General features: G+C 48.4%; 1 protein-coding gene across 2 annotated transcripts in view; it reads left to right on the top strand.

Annotated features, from left to right (window-relative positions):
- The window catches only part of LPP (LIM domain containing preferred translocation partner in lipoma), a 318,860-nt gene that overhangs the window by 24,532 nt on the left and 279,037 nt on the right, over positions 1 to 15,291 (top strand). For both annotated transcript variants that reach the window (XM_072996382.2, XM_072996380.2), the window contains exon 2: positions 5,686 to 5,827. The gene's annotated coding sequence lies outside the window, so the exon portion shown is untranslated. The remainder of the gene's footprint in view (positions 1 to 5,685; positions 5,828 to 15,291) is intronic.

Raw genomic sequence — 15,291 nt, 5'->3', positions numbered from 1 at the left:
CAAGCCATTCTACGCTTCCACCACACCTGGGGCCATGGCTACATCCCCGCTGCCCTGCAGATCTTCAACTCGAAATCAGTCTCACAGCTCTTATACGGCGTCCCCATCTGGATGTCTTCACTACACAGCTCCGTGGAGAGAGTCCAATCTGTATTTCTATACAAAATCTTAGGCCTTCCCCACTGTGTTCCATATGCTGCCCTATGTCTTGAATGCGGTCAACAGAGAATTGAAACTAGGGCCTGGCTCAGTTTCCTAAAATACTGGGTCAAAATCTGTTTTCTCTCTCCTAAGGACACCCTGCTTCAAGCCCTGCTTGCTGACAGTTTGTTACCCAAAGGCCTGGCCCTATTCTTAAAGAAAATCAAGACCCTAGGGCTGTCACCAGACCTAATGGGTTCAATACCCCCCTCTAGGGTCTTCCAAACCATCAAAAACAGGGTCTTGGACATAGAAGGGCAAACGCTGTTTAGCGCGGCCCTGAAAGTCTGCTCTCTGCTGTACTTCCAGCTACCTCTCACCCTCGGACGTAGACCCAACTACCTTCATCTTCTAGAACAGCCACAAGACCGCTGGGCATTCACCCTCGCTAGATGTAACATATTACCATCAAGTCTAGCGCAGGGCAGGTATAGGGGCTTACCAACAGAATTGAGAATTTGCCCATGTGGGCAGGGAAAGACTGAATCCCTGCAGCACATGCTATTCTATTGTACACTCTACAAGGATATCCGCCTGTCACATCAGATGGTCTTTCTCCCCCTTCATTCCGGATGGGCAGACCTGAGGAAAATACAATACCTTCTAGGTGACCTTAGCAAGGAAGTCACTCTATCAACCGCCAGATACGTCCAGGCCATTATCCAGAGACGCCGCAACATGCTCCCCCAAAACGAGGGGCTCCAACTTTGATGTTCTGGTTCCTCCTCCCCCCAGTAATGAATCTTTCCCCGGTATTTTATTGTTTTATCGTTTTATTTATGCAGCATGCCAATAAAGGTTTCTGTACTGTACTGTAAATTTGTGCAGAAAACTGGTGTGGCGACTTCAAAACCAAGCCAAACAGTGCTTAACATTTTTCTCTGCAGCTCTGCTCAAAGTTTCTGTGGGTGCTTCTGGGAGGAACTCCCTACCAAAGCAAAATGTCAAAAAAAAGAAAAGAAAAAAAAAAGAAAAAAAGAAAAAAAAGATAAACAAACAAACAAACAAATAAATAAATAAATAAAACCCCAACTGCTGGGATCGAAAACATTTGCCAGTCCGTGTTACATATCTCTCCGGTTGGGTGACTTGGTTCTGAGTGGTGGTGGGGGGCTTTAAAGGTTGAAAAACGGATGTACTTCAGATTTGGCTTAGAAAGAGTCTGGGAAGCAAAAAGCCCAACAAAGGAGAAGCGTAATAAAAATGCCACGTCCCCATTAATAATCTTGCGGTCTTCTTCTGGACCCGAAGCCGTTATCCCTGGTGTTCTTAAACACAGCTCTGCATGCAGCCTTTTGGATGAAATTTTGGGGGGGGGCACCATTTGTGCCACATCAGCGGTGGCTAAATATCTCCATCTGTTGTACCAGCTGAAGATGATGAAAGGTGCTAAGAGGACACAGAGGTCACTTGGCTCTTAACCTTTGGCCCTCCAGGTGTTCTGGACATCAGAAGCCCCCCCCCCAGCCTCCATGCCTAATGCCCAGGAATTCTGGGTGATCCAAAGTTTGGCGTCCACTTCCTTAATGCTTCCTTTCCATTGTTTGTATAATCTTGTAGGGCAGTTGCTCCCAGCCTTGGGCCCCCAGGCGTTCTTGGTCTGCAAGTACACGCGTGCTTCACTTCAGGAGGGTAGGAAGAGGCATTAAACAGCCTTTTTTGACCATGGGTTCGTCTAGCCTAAGATGGTCAACTCTGACATGGTTCTCCGGGGTTTGGGGGGATGATCGCCTCCCCAACCTTCTGTGGAGCTAATGCCGGAAATTGAACCTTAGACCTTCTTGGACACAAAGCAAACACCCCAGCCCCTCAGCTAATATTCCCTAGTGGTCTCCCATGAATAGCCTTGAATAGTTCCAGTCCTGCTTAGCTCCTGAATTTAGACAGGATGTGTTCAGGGTGATGGGATACACCCTTTGCTCATTATGCCTGTTGTCTTCGGATAAACCCAAAGAGGAACCGTGGCAATCCGCGTTCATGCTTTTAGCGGCTGCCTTTAACACACACACCCCTCTCCTGCTTTAGAGGAGCCTGGGCCAGAGGGAGGGCTTTGATTTCTCTTTCCCGAAGCTGTCGAGGGCAGGAGTCAGTCTCCTGGATTTCGGAGAGCTGTCCCTTGTTTTGCTTTAAAAACAACAACAACAACGAAACAAATGGCTGACTGAATCTGGCTGCTTGCAATGGGATGTTTCCTTCTGGTTGTGTCTTCTGTGATGGATGGGCAGAAAAGAGCCGGCGCGCCTGAGCTAGTGAGCAATAAAGAGAGTCAACCCATTATTCATCTCTGTCTTGAGCTGGTAGTAAGAAAGAGAGAGGGAGGGAGAGAGAGAGAGATGGAGAAAGAGACAGAGAAGCCAGAAGTGTTGTATTTTACGGTGTTGGCCTTCATGTCTGGAAAAAACGTCCTGTCTTGTTGAGAAGGGGAGGCATGAGTCGAACTGCTTACAAACAATACCAAGTGGCCTATGTGTGCAGAATAAATTCAGGAGAATATGGAATTTTTGCAAAAAGGACACCGTCCATAAGCCAGCTCAGCCATCCTTGAACATTGAAATGAATGAGAGTTGCCCAAGAAAAGGAACTACTGTAGTATGGCTGGAGTAGCATTTGCCATATACTCCAAGGTGCATCATTAAATTTAGGTTCTTCTGTAAAATTTTGGTTGGCTTTCATGGAATATCTATCTATCTATCTATCTATCTATCTATCTATCTATCTATCTATCTATCTATCTATCTATCTATCTATCTATCTATCTATCTATCTATCTATCTATCTATCTATCTATCTATCTATCTGCCTGTCTGCCTGTCTGCCTGTCTGCCTGCCTGCCTGCCTGCCTGCCTGCCTGCCTGCCTGCCTGCCTGCCTGCCTGCCTGCCTGCCTGCCTGCCTGCCTGCCTGCCTGCCTGTCGTTCTATGAGATAAGGTGGCTTATCTATCTGTCTGTCTGTCTAATTTTTTTATTTAATTTTTTACCGCCACCCAATCGGTGCAAACAATATATAAGAACGGCGGCTGGCAAAGATACGAGACAGTAGCAGAACAGAGACGATGGTTCCAAAAATAATGGGATATCGGTAATCAAAACCAAAATCAGTCTGGGATAAGGCCGCAGAAGACCAGTGTGAACGGCCGCATCTTCACTTGTTTTCCCCGGCCAAAGAGGGAGGAGGCATGCCGCGTTTCTGTCGGGAAGGAATTCCACAGTGAGGCGGCCACCACAGAGAAGGACAGGTCCCAGGTTGTGGATTTCTGGGACTCTCTTGGAGTGGCCACCCATAATATCCCAGATATCCAAGTTTTGAAACCCTTCTCACAAATTGTTGTGACAAGCTTGGCCTAAGCTTGGCCTCTTCGTCCTCTAATGCAGTGGTCCCCAACCTTGGGCCTCCAGATGTTCTTGGACTTCAACTCCCAGAAGTCCTGGCCAGCAGAGGTGGTGGTGAAGGCTTCTGGGAGTTGTAGTCCAAGAACATCTGGAGGCCCAAGGTTGGGGACCACTGCTCTAATGTCTTCTAAATTTCCTTCGAAAGAGCTGAAAACAAGCTGAAATAGTTCCTGACTGTGTGAAAAACTATATTCACGAAGGCTTTCACGGCTGGGATCTAATGGTTGTTCTGGGTTTTTCGGGCTCTTTGGACGTGTACTGAAGGTTGCTCTTCCTAACGTTTCACCAGTCTCTGCGGCCGGCATCTTCAGAGGATAGCACTCTGTGCTCTGGGAGTGCAGTATTTATGGCTGTGAGACAGGCCTTTCTCCTTTAAAATAATACTAATGTGCTGTAAAGTCCGTTCCGATGACCCTTTCCAGGGTTTCCCAGGTAGAGAAAGCTCAGAAATGGTTCCCCAATCCATTCTCCTGGGGAGTTTTCTGGGACGGTGCAGCTGGCCCAAGGCCACCCAGGCTGGCTCTTTCTTCTAGGTAGCCCAGTGGGGGAATCGAACTCACAACTTCTGGCTCTGCAGCTAGAGACTTAACTCACTGCTCCTTTGGAAAAGTCTAATACAAGTATGGATGTGCAGGGTGTGTTCAGTTTGTGAGCCATGTGTCCCCCCCCCAGGGCCCAAATGCAGCCCCCCCGGCAGCTTGCCTCTCTAGCCGCCCACCCCATTTTCTCCCATTTGGTGTCTGCTGGGTGGGGAGAGATCCTTCTGCGCTTTCCCCTTAAGCTCCTTCGTTTATGGGTGAAATGAGCAGAGGTTTTGCATCAGCCCTGCCAGATGGTGGATTCTGGGACTTCAAGCCCAAACATTCCTAAGAACGTGGAAATGAGATCAAGGTTATATAAGGGTTGCTAGACCTGGGCGCTTCTTGCTGAGACTCCCAGTGAACGAACATGCAGTGGCTCACGTGTAATGTGTATTTCTGTGCTGTGAAGTCTTAATGGAGGGATGAGCAAAAAAAAAATGTGATGAAACGGAAATTAAAGGGCAGCCGTGTGTCTCGGTTCTGGATCTACCCACATGTAGGGCTTGATTTTCCTGATCTGTTTGGGAGAGGTACCGCGTGCCAAGGCCGGGCCGTGGTGGTGACAGCACCATGGAGAGCTCCATACAAGCAACCTGCTCTGACCATGGGCGAAGCAACCTCTAGGTCAATGCCAGAGGTGCAAGAGACATGGTTGAAGACCGTCTACTAGCTTTCTTGGGCAAAGTGGAGTTTGGGTGTAACTCTCAGGGTCCACCGGCAATAAGAACTGCATTTAAGTGTCATTTCAATCAGTTTAGATTTTATCGCTCGCACGACACAAGGGTGAAGTAGATTTATGTGGGCTGCTTGAGAGACTTCCCTTCTAAAGTCGATTCAGTTCAATGCGGTTTGGTGGGAATGAGCCGACTTCAGCAGTGCAGGCAACTTAAATCGCCAGAAATAAATTGATTTCCATTCAGCGCATATGCATGTGGCCTCTGGTTTAACTGCCACATGGCTCGAACCTGATTTTCAAAGTTTGAACAGGAATTAATTCAAATTTCCAGGGGGACCACAGCCTCTGGGAAGGTCTTGCCTACAAGCTCCAGGCTTTTAATCACTAGCTTCAGGTTCAGTTCCAAGAACCCAGTCTAGTCCCTCACTGTGTAAGAAAACTTGTAAAAGTTCTTTCTTCTGGGGGGAGTACAATGCCCAGAGCCAGCGTGGGCCGAATGACCACTTGCAGTAACGCTGCAGCCCTTCTGAAGCATTTTCAGTTGTTTGCTTTGGGACTCCTCGATTCTACTTCTTTGCTCTTAGCAAGTGCAGACATTTTCCGCTGGATCAACGGGAGTGACACATGGCACCTTGTCCCTTCTTTCTGCACATGATCCATCCATTGCTCTGACTTTGCATGCTCTGAGAAGAGGGATTGGACAACAGAGACCAGGATGTGTTCCACTGATAACTGTCTGCTTGTGCGTCCTTTGTATGAGCTCACAATTTTCAGTGATGTATCATTTCACTGTTGAGTAATATTCCTGCATCCTCATAACTTTTTGCCTTTTTGCAGGGCTGGGAAGGAAGTCCTGAACCTTGTAGCTCGAGGGCATCGAGAAGGAAATCCTGCAACTTATTAAAGTGCCTGTCCCTATCCTTCTGCTGAAAACTTACTAGAAGTAGCCCCCAATCCCGGTCCAGGAAGACAAGAACAGGTAGGTAGACTGTCTTGTTGACAAGCATTTGACTCCCCGTGCCTCCTTCCTTCCTTCCTTCCTTCCTTCCTTCCTTCCTTCCTTCCTTCCTTCCTTCCCTCCCTCCCTCCCTCCCTCCCTTCCTGGTCACACTAGACAAACGTCCACCTGTTTTGTGCAGGTTCATTGGTGTGTCGACAAAACGCCCTTGCTGGCCATATACTGATTTGGGGCATTCCTCTCTGTTTCCGTGCTGCATTGCCTTTTGACCGAAGCATACCAATGCGCCAATGATCCCATTTTGAAATTCCTTTTAAAAAATTAAGGGAGTCAAATGACAGCTGCTGCTGCTGCTGGTACCACATGCTAGATGTAAAGGAAATGAATCGGTTTTGTAGTACACAGTCTATGGGATATCAGTTGTACTAGACAATGAAACATGCAACAAATACAGTATTAACCTCCTAGTGGACTCAGTTTGATGTGGCGATAAGCAGGGGGGAGGAGCAAAAGTATAGGTAAAGGCTGTGAATTGTCTGAATCCCCCTTAGAAAGGGTCAAAACTCATGAGAAGTAACTGGGAGACATTTTTCTGGTGTGACTGCAGCCTTAGAGGTTTTCAGCAGAAGCCACGAAGCCCAGCCTGATGCACCCACTGAGCCGAACTGCCTCAACTTGCAGAAACAGTAGGCTGCCTTAAAGATGATGGGATTTTATTTGGCCTAAGCTTTTGAGGACTGCTTCCCACCTGACCGGTGGAGTCTGTAGGCCAGACTCATTTCTTACTCTTTGCTACGAAAAGGGTGGTGTGCCTCTGTGAACCTGCTTATCTGTGCTTTGAGGTGTTTGTCTCCCTACGAAGGACTGTTGAATAACACTCAAGGACCACCATTCAAAACCTACCCATGACTGTTAAGGACGACAGTTAAACCCAACACCTTATTCTCCAGATTTCTGTTACGTTTCATATCCCTTTCCCCACCCATCATCTGTTTGGTTAGGACTCCGTGCATCTGAAGGATGCCACCCACAAAAACCTAGGATTGATTTTTAAAATTCTTAGTATTTAAGGTGTCACAAGAGTTTTCAGGCTTTTTAAAAAATTTGTTTTCCTTTTTATTTTTCCAGTTTTAGGTCAGATGGATTTTTGAACAGCCAGACATAGTGGGGTTTGTTTATGGATAGTTTTTAAAGCCATTCGCAAAGTAGACCTTGTGTTCTCTTGGGAGAAAAAGATGGCTGTTTTTTGGTGATGTGGGCAGAGGGCTCTCGGAATAAGAACAATCCTGCCTCCGACTGGAAATAGTTTGGTTTGATATGAAGTCTGAGACAAAATGGCTCCATACACCAGGAGTGACCAAAGGGGTAGCGTTTCAGATAGTTTTATATTTTGACTACAGTTCCCATAATTCCTCAACTTTGGCTCCACTGGCTGGGGCAAATGGGAGTTGGAGTCCAGCAATTTCTAGAGAGCCGTACTTAGAATCATAGAACCTTGAAGTTGGAAGGGTCTTCTAAGGCCATCAAGTCGAACCCCCTGTCCAGGGCAAGAGTCCCGGTCAAAGCAGGTCTGACAGATGGTCGTCAAATTTCCTCTTGAAGGCCTCCAGTGTTGGAGGGATCCCCACCTCCCGAGGTCATTGGGTTCCATTGTCATACGGCTCTAACAGTTAGGAAGTTTTTCCTGATATCCAACCGAAATCTGGCTTCCTGGAACTTGAGCCCATTCTGACGTGTCCTGCACTCTGGGATGATTGAGAACAGATCCTGCTCCTCCTCTGTAGGACAGCCTTTCAGGTCTTTGAAAAGTGATCTCCTCTCTTCCCTCCATCTTCTTTTCTCAAGGCTAAACACCCCCAATTCTTTCAGCCTTTCCTCATAAGGCTTGGCTTCCAGTCCCCTGATCCTCCTTTTGCCCTCCTCTGAACTTGCTCCAGTTTGTTGGCGTCCTTCTTGAAGTCCAGTGTCCAGAACTGGACACAGACTCAAGAGGAGGGCTAACTGGTGTTGAATAGAGTGGGAACTAATCCTTCACAGCACTTTATTTATTTATATTTATTTCCCAGAGTAGATCTTTGGTTTAGATGGGTGGGATAGAAATCCAATAAATAAATAAATTACTTGCGCTTGTCACGGGCAATTCAGAAATCTGTCACCCCTGGATGTTTAACCGAGGGCATTACGCTTTGTGATTGATTCTGCTTTTAGAACTGGAGTGTGGAGTGTGGTTACCGTTCATCCTAGCACTGTGGGATAAAAGGGGGGGGGGACAGTTTTGGTCCTGCTTGGTAAGAAGGTTGGCATTGAGACCTGAGGTGAGGAAAAGCCTTCCGAAGGTGGCCAAACCTTGGGCTTAACAAGAATGATCTGCCCTAAGTGGAAGACAGGAAGACAGAGCTCTGGAAAGGGCCATTTTTTTTTTTGAATAACTGTGTCAGCTGTCCCGGGCTTCACAGCAAGGATGTGGGATTTCATCCTTACAGACGAGTAGACCCAGGCAGGAAATGAAGGAAGGCTGCTTGTCAGCAGCACAGAGGTAAACTTAATGTCCTTTCATGACAGTTTCTCAGAACAGCAGCTCTGACTGTTTTCTGTATTCTTTTATTGGCCGACGGCGTGGATCTCAAAGTGGCACACACTGGTGTCATCTTTCCTGCGTTCTCCTCGGAACGACAGCCTTCAGAGGCAGGAAAGGTTGAGAAGAGCAGGCAATCGTCACTCAATGACATCACCCAATGAGGCTCAGGGCTCATTGGCAGACCTGAAGCCATATCTCCCAACTCCAAATCTCTACCTGCTCTACCGCCCTAACCTTGACTTCAGTCTGGCCCCCCCAGACCGGTGTTCAAGGTTTCCCACGAATCCTCCAGCTTTAGAGGATTCTGGGAAGCTGGGACGGAAATCCCTCCAGCCCTGCTTGGGCTGGGAGTGGTTTATTCATCCCTGATCTACAGAATTCAAGGACTGAACGCCCTGCGCTATGCTGATGGCCTGGCCCTGCCGCAGCTCCCATGCAGGCTTCGAACCGGTGTTGCGCTTGCCCTAAAATGAGAAACACAGGGTTCAGTGGGAAAAAGTCCTCCTGGTTTCTGCAAAAGGAACAGTAGCTGCGGCAGGAAAAAAAAGAAACGTATGGCGGTCAAGCTGAGACCAGTAGAGGCAGTAACATTTGCGTCTCCTGGGCCAGTGCCATTTTGTTACCCTTGCATGTTTCCAGAACCTAAGCGTGGTTGGGGCGGCTTACGTCTCGGATGGGAGACTACCAAGGAAAACCCCAAACCCCTGCAGACCCGTGGTTACCAGCGAAGAGTTGAATGCATGAAGGTAGACGGACAAGGGACGAGCCGAGCCAAAGGCGCCTTCCGACCTTCCTTATAAGGCGGCCTTTTGGGGATAAGATGGAAATTTTGGCCCAATCTGGGGAGGCTGGTTCGGACGGATGAGCAAAGGGACCTCTTGGGCAAGCTTACCGAAGGGGATTGCTATCTTCTCCTGGGGCTTGTTTGCTGGGCAGTGCTTTTGCAAGCTGGAGCTGGCATGTGATATTTGTGTGTGTGTGTGTTTTCCCCTCTATGGGCTGTGCCCTGTAGGGATCAGTGGTTCCGAGTGACAACATCCCAGTAATGCACACCAACCAGCTTGGGTTTCCAGGCTGTCCCTTCTCCGGTGAAATATGAACAAGGTGATGCTCTCTCCCCCCTTCTCATCCCTGGCGTCATCCATGTCACTGCTTCCCGCCCCCAGATTCCCTCTGCAGTTGGGCTAAGCCCCAAGCCCTGTGATATATAACACAAAGTCGGTTTCTGAACAGATCTTGGCCATATATGGCCAAAGCAAGAGGCTCCTGGCCGTTGCCTGCTGAACCGATAAGTTTTCTTGTTTGGAAGGAAAGAAGGATCTATCTGCCTTCACCCTCCCGGCTTCTGCAAGAAGTGCCTCCAGGAAGGGCCAGATTGTGGGATCTTTCAGTTTTGCGTGCTCAGATCTTGCAGGGTTCCTGTCCTATTGTTTGGGAAGAGTGGTCTGCTTCCTGTCTGCCCCCTTTGAAAAATGGGGGGGTTGGGGAAGAAAAAAGTTTCTGGTGAAGTTTAGCACTCTTGGAAAGAGGGAGGGGAAAATCTCAAAAGGTTGCATCAATGGAGATTCGTCCTGGCAAATGTCAGGGCCAGGGAATCCCCTTTTATGGGAATGACCGGCAGGGAACAGCATGTTTTCCAAACATTTTGGAGAAAAGGGGGAAATCTTTGGAGGGATGGCATCAAAGTGGGGACAGAGAATCCTTTTACATTTTGGCAACCCCATTCTCTTGTGGATCATCTTCTTGGAGTTGCACACCAATTGTGGGTGGGTTAGTACATCTTCCTCCAGCTCTGCATAATTAGTCCCCTCCTTCCCTCAAGGAGTGGGTTCCAGATAAATGGTTCTAGATTAAACCAGACCTGAACTCTTTTTAGAAGCAAAAATGATTCAGTGGTGGCTGTCCTATTATGGGCACCTCATGAGAAGGCGAGACTCCCTGGAAAAGAAAATACGGCTGGGAAAAGTTGGAGGCAGCAGGAAAAGAGGAAAGTGGGATGTGAGGTGGATGGCCTCCCTAAAGGAAACCACAGCCTTGGGTTTGCAAGAAGACATGAGAAGGGCTGTTAATAAAGGAACCTTCTGGAGGTTCCTAATTCATACGGCTGCCATATCACAACGTCTCCCCTTGTTTTATTCTCTCTTCCTCTGGCAATGTGCAGAGAAAGGTAACCTTGGACCCAGCCTTGGACCCGCAGAGGTTCTTGGACTACAACTCCCAGAAATCCTGGCCAGAACAACTTGTGGTAAAGGCTTCTGGGAGTTGTAGTCGAAGAACCTCTGGAGACCCAAGGATGGGAACCACTGTCTTAGATCATCCTCTACACTGCGTCCGAGACTGAAGAAAGCACCAAATTGGCTGCAGGTGAAAGATATTTTTGAGCTAAATGCGAGAGAAGAAAGGAAGGGTTGGACGTCGGGACGTTAGTGGTCTTCTTGCAGAGTCTGCTGCAGGTTGCAGATGTCCCAGCTCTGATTTTCTTGCAGAAAAGAGGGGGTCATGCTTGGTCACTAGTGGGCGCTTTGGGATCCTGTGAGCTGCTACTGCTCTGGATTGGTGCTTGGGGCCCTTCCCAGTTTGTACCAGGCAGGGCAGCTTCAGCCCGGCAAAGCCTGGGGAGAGCGGGGCCTTAGATGTGAACCTGACTCCAAACGCTTCACGACACGCAAAGATTGGGTCATCAACCTTCTGGGGTCCTCAGCAGGCAGAGGGGGTGGGGTGGGAAAATCAGAGGTTGGCAAGACCCAGTCAGTTACAGAACCACGAAGTTGGAAAGAGCCTCCAGCCCCATCAAGTCCAACCCTATCCCACTCATTTGTTGTTGTTTAGTCGTTAAGTCGTGTCAGACTCTTCGTGATCCGATGGACCAGAGCACGCCAGGCCCTCCTGTCTTCCACTGCCTCCCGGAGTTTGGTCAAGTTCATGTTGGTTGCTTCGATGACCCTGTCCAGCCATCTTGCCCTCTGTCGTCCCTTTCTCCTCCTCTTGCCTTCACTCTTTCCCAACATCAGGGTCTTTTCCATGGAGCCTTCTCTTCTCCTGAGATGGCCAAAGGATTGGAGCCTGAGCTTCAGGATCTGTCCTTCCAGGGAGCACTCAGGGTTGATTTCCTTCAGAATTGATAGGTTTGTTCTCTTTGCAGTCCAGGGAACTCTCAAGAGCCTCCTCCAGCACCACAATTCAAAAACATCAGGTCTTTGGTGGTCAGCTGCCTTTATGGTCCAGCTCTCACTTCCATACCTTGCTACTGGAAAAACCATAGCTTTAACTATTCGGACCTTTGTCGGCAAGGTGATGTCTCTGCTTTTTAAGATGCTGTCTAGGTTTGTCATCGCTTTCCTCCCAAGAAGCAGCAGTCTTTTAATTTCGGGGCTGCTGTCCCCATCTGCAGTGATCATGGAGCCCAAGAAAGTGAAATCTGTCACTGCCTCCATATCTTCCCCTTCTGTTTCCCAGGAGGTGATGGGACCAGTGGCCATGATCTTAGTTTTTTTGATATTGAGTTTCAGGCCGTTTTTTGCACTCTCCTCTTTCACCCCCATTAAGAGGTTCTTTAATTCCTCCTCACTTTCTGCCATCAGAGTGGTATCATCTGCATATCGGAGGCTGTTGATATTTCTTCCAACAATCTTAATTCCGGCTTGGGATTTATCCAGTCCTGCCTTCCGCATGATGTATTCTGCATATAAGTTAAATAAGCTTTCCCAATTTTGAATCAATCAGTGTATCCATATCCAGTTCTAACTGTTTTTTTTAGCCAACGGTAAACCACCCAGAGTAGTGCATCGTGCGAATGGAGCAGTATTACTAATCAGTATTAATCAATCAGTCAGTCAGTCAGTCAATCATTTTGGTTTGACCCTTTGACTTGTTTTAACTCGCTTCCATCACAGAGCTGAGCTCCGCGAGCCAGTTCTTGGGAAACGTGAGTCTAACCCAGCAGTTTCTAACCCAGCCGGGGGGGGGGGGGGCTCTGTCTATCCAGAGCAGTTCTTATCGACCTTCAGCTTCCGTGGACGGAGGGGGATTTTAAAAAGAAATGGCAAGTGTTATTTCTCGCCCGGCTGATGATAAAGGAACGTGTCCTTTAGTGGTGGTTTGGAACGGTTCAGGACATTTGCCGCCAGACAGAATCCTCACCAAATCCCAGAGACATCCATCTATATAAGATGACGGCGCATCTGCCAGGAAGTTAATGAAAACCTTTTGTTCTTATATAACGAACGTGTGCTGGGTCCAGATGTTTCCGTGCGCGCCTCTGCTTCGCTGCCAGCCGCAGGGTGTGCCTGGCTTACCGTGCGGGAGGGAGCCCGGCTCTGTGGACAGGCACCTGCCTTGGGTTTGGAAGGTTGCCGGTTCGATTCCTGGTTGCATGCCTGGGTCATAGGCTGTCAGGTAGCCTTAAGAGGGGTTGGTGAGTAGGTGGGGGTGTGTGTTTTAAAATCCTTGCCTCCCGGCTTGATTTTCATCAGCCATCAACAATCTGCTGAGCTTGGCTGGACTGACTGTGGATTTGGTGTAAAGCCGCAAGATGTGTCCCCTGAGTTTTCAGTGCCGTATCGGTCGCATCCAAAGTCAAGATGGTGTGATCTGAAGCGGGGGGGGGGGGGGAACAGTGAGAAAATGGGGAAAAAATTATCCCTAGGTTTAGAGTAGGGTCTGAAATGTTACCACTCCCAGGATCCTAATGATGATGCTGAAGAGTCCCCAGAAGCCCAGTGGCCAAGGAGGGAAAGTCTGGGCGTTGAAAAGCCTCTTCTGGGTTGGAGAACCTAAGACCCCAGAGATCTCTTGGACTACAGCACCTATCAGCCCCACTTAGCATGAACAAAGGTCAAGAATTGAGGGAGTGATGCCCAGAACAGACCGAGAAAACCGGGTTGCCCACCTCTGATTCAGGAACCAAGGCAGGCACTGGGGTGTTGTTGGTAGAATCAAATACTGTAGATGTAGAGAGCTTGATGGAAATCTTGCCAGTGCCAGGAAAGTGGTGGGTATTGGGCAGGATTTTTTTTTATTCCACCTGAATTTCGGCTTTCAAAGAGCCAACCTGGTCCAGCATTGTGTTGTCTTCATTGTTGTCGTTGTATAGAAGGGGTAGCCGTGTTTTGTCTGCGCAAGCGTTAGAGGTGAGACCAAAATAAAAAGAAGATGTAGAAAAAGACCAAAATAAGGTAGCACCTTAAAGGCGAACTTTTATATTTTTTGATGCGAGCTTTTCTGGACAAGTCCACTTCGTCAGGCCTAAGAGAAGGAGATAGGTCTGAGGAAGTGATATCTCCTTCTCTTCTGCCTGATGAGATGGTCTTGTCCACGAAAGCTCGCATCAAAAAAATACCAAAGTGAGTCTTTAAGGGGCCACCACCTTTTTGTCTTTTTTTTTTTTTAAAAAAAAACACTTTTATTCTTCTGTTTTCACCTATGAGCTCTTTTTTCCACAGTGGCCAGAAGGAGGGCGTGATGGCCCCTGGCCTTCTGTAGCCGGTGGCTAATTGCTCCTGATAAGACTTGCCAGTCTTTCTGTAGTTTGTTCTTAAAGCCAGCCTTGGCTTGATCTTGTCTGTGGCCTCATGGCCTTTGTGCCCCCTTGCCTTTGGGGACCTCTTGGGAAAGGACTCCAAAGAAAGGGGCATTGTGGCTTATTTTCTCTTTTCTATTTCTCTCTCTCTCTCTCTCTTTATTTTTTTTGCCGGAAGCTAGATTTGCCAGGGTTTGCCCTATCAGCAGAGCGTAAAGGCCAGGCGGTATAGCGCTGGGAGTTAATCATTGACCCAGGAGAGGGAAATTCTGTTTTCCCGAAAGGCCACCAAAGGCTGCCTTTTCCCCCCTCCTGACATCCTTTTGTAGTGGGGAATGTCCATATTTGGAAATTTTTTAGCCATCCACTAATCTATTGGAAGGGGAGGGGAGGTGACTCAGGGCCTGGTGGAAGCCAGCCTCGGATTCCTATCGTGAGGATAAGTTTTTTCTTTCTTTCTTAACCGTCTCTCTCTTTTCCTTCTTGCTTCCCCTCTGATTGTGGTCAGCTCTGGAGTCTTCTCGTGTCCGGCGCGGCTTCCAAATTCGTTCTGCTGCGGGACGGCGTGTCTCCTGGGAGGGAGTGTAGCCGGACAGGCGTAAGTAATGGTCTTATTGGCGTAGCGAATGGGGTGGCGACAGCGGTGGTGGTTTGTTGGGTCCGGAGGCTTACATATTAAACCAGACACAAACGCCCTGGCCTTCACGCAGCAGGCTGGATGCCGTGCGGTTCGCCTCCCCTTCTCCAACCCCAAGACTTGGGACCCTGGACCCTTTCTTGAGATGAGCTGCGGGCGCCTAACGTCGCCGGCTGTGTCCCAACATTTGCAGAAGTCCCTATTTTGGATAGCTGCCTGTAGAATCCTGGGGTTTATAGTCCTTTTTAAAAAGGAACGTTCTACAGCACATAAAAGCAGGTCTTGTTTCCTTTGGGGGTTTGGCGTCAATCTTGGCCAGGCACGGAACAGGCTTTAAGGGTTTCCTTTTCCTTCGAAAGAGCTGCCTTCCCATTTAGGGCTCTCTTTAACCTGAAGGCAGCTGCATTTCCTGAGTCAATATTTATTTCTGATTCATTGGCAAATTCAGGGAACTGGTTCCGCCTGCTGCCTCCAGTTTGCCTCGTCCCTGGAAAGGGACCTCGTTTGATTCTATTCGCTTTTCCTGGTCGTGCCTTTGTATTAAGAACCCCAGCAGGATTCCCAAACAGGCCCAACTTTCTTTTCCCCTATAATTTTTCCGGAAAGGAAAGGGCTTTTTCAGCACCCAAGATCAGAAAGGGTCCTGCGCCTTGGCTCAGGTTGGCAAAGGGAAATTTACGAGCGCACAATTCCTCCTTTTTAAAATTTTGGTAGACGGTACTGACTTTAGCAGTAGACGCAGTCCAGAACCT

The sequence above is a fragment of the Pogona vitticeps genome, chromosome 3, assembly GCF_051106095.1.
Source record: "Pogona vitticeps strain Pit_001003342236 chromosome 3, PviZW2.1, whole genome shotgun sequence".
NCBI lineage: Eukaryota > Metazoa > Chordata > Lepidosauria > Squamata > Agamidae > Pogona > Pogona vitticeps.
This window is presented reverse-complemented; position numbering and strand designations above follow the sequence as displayed.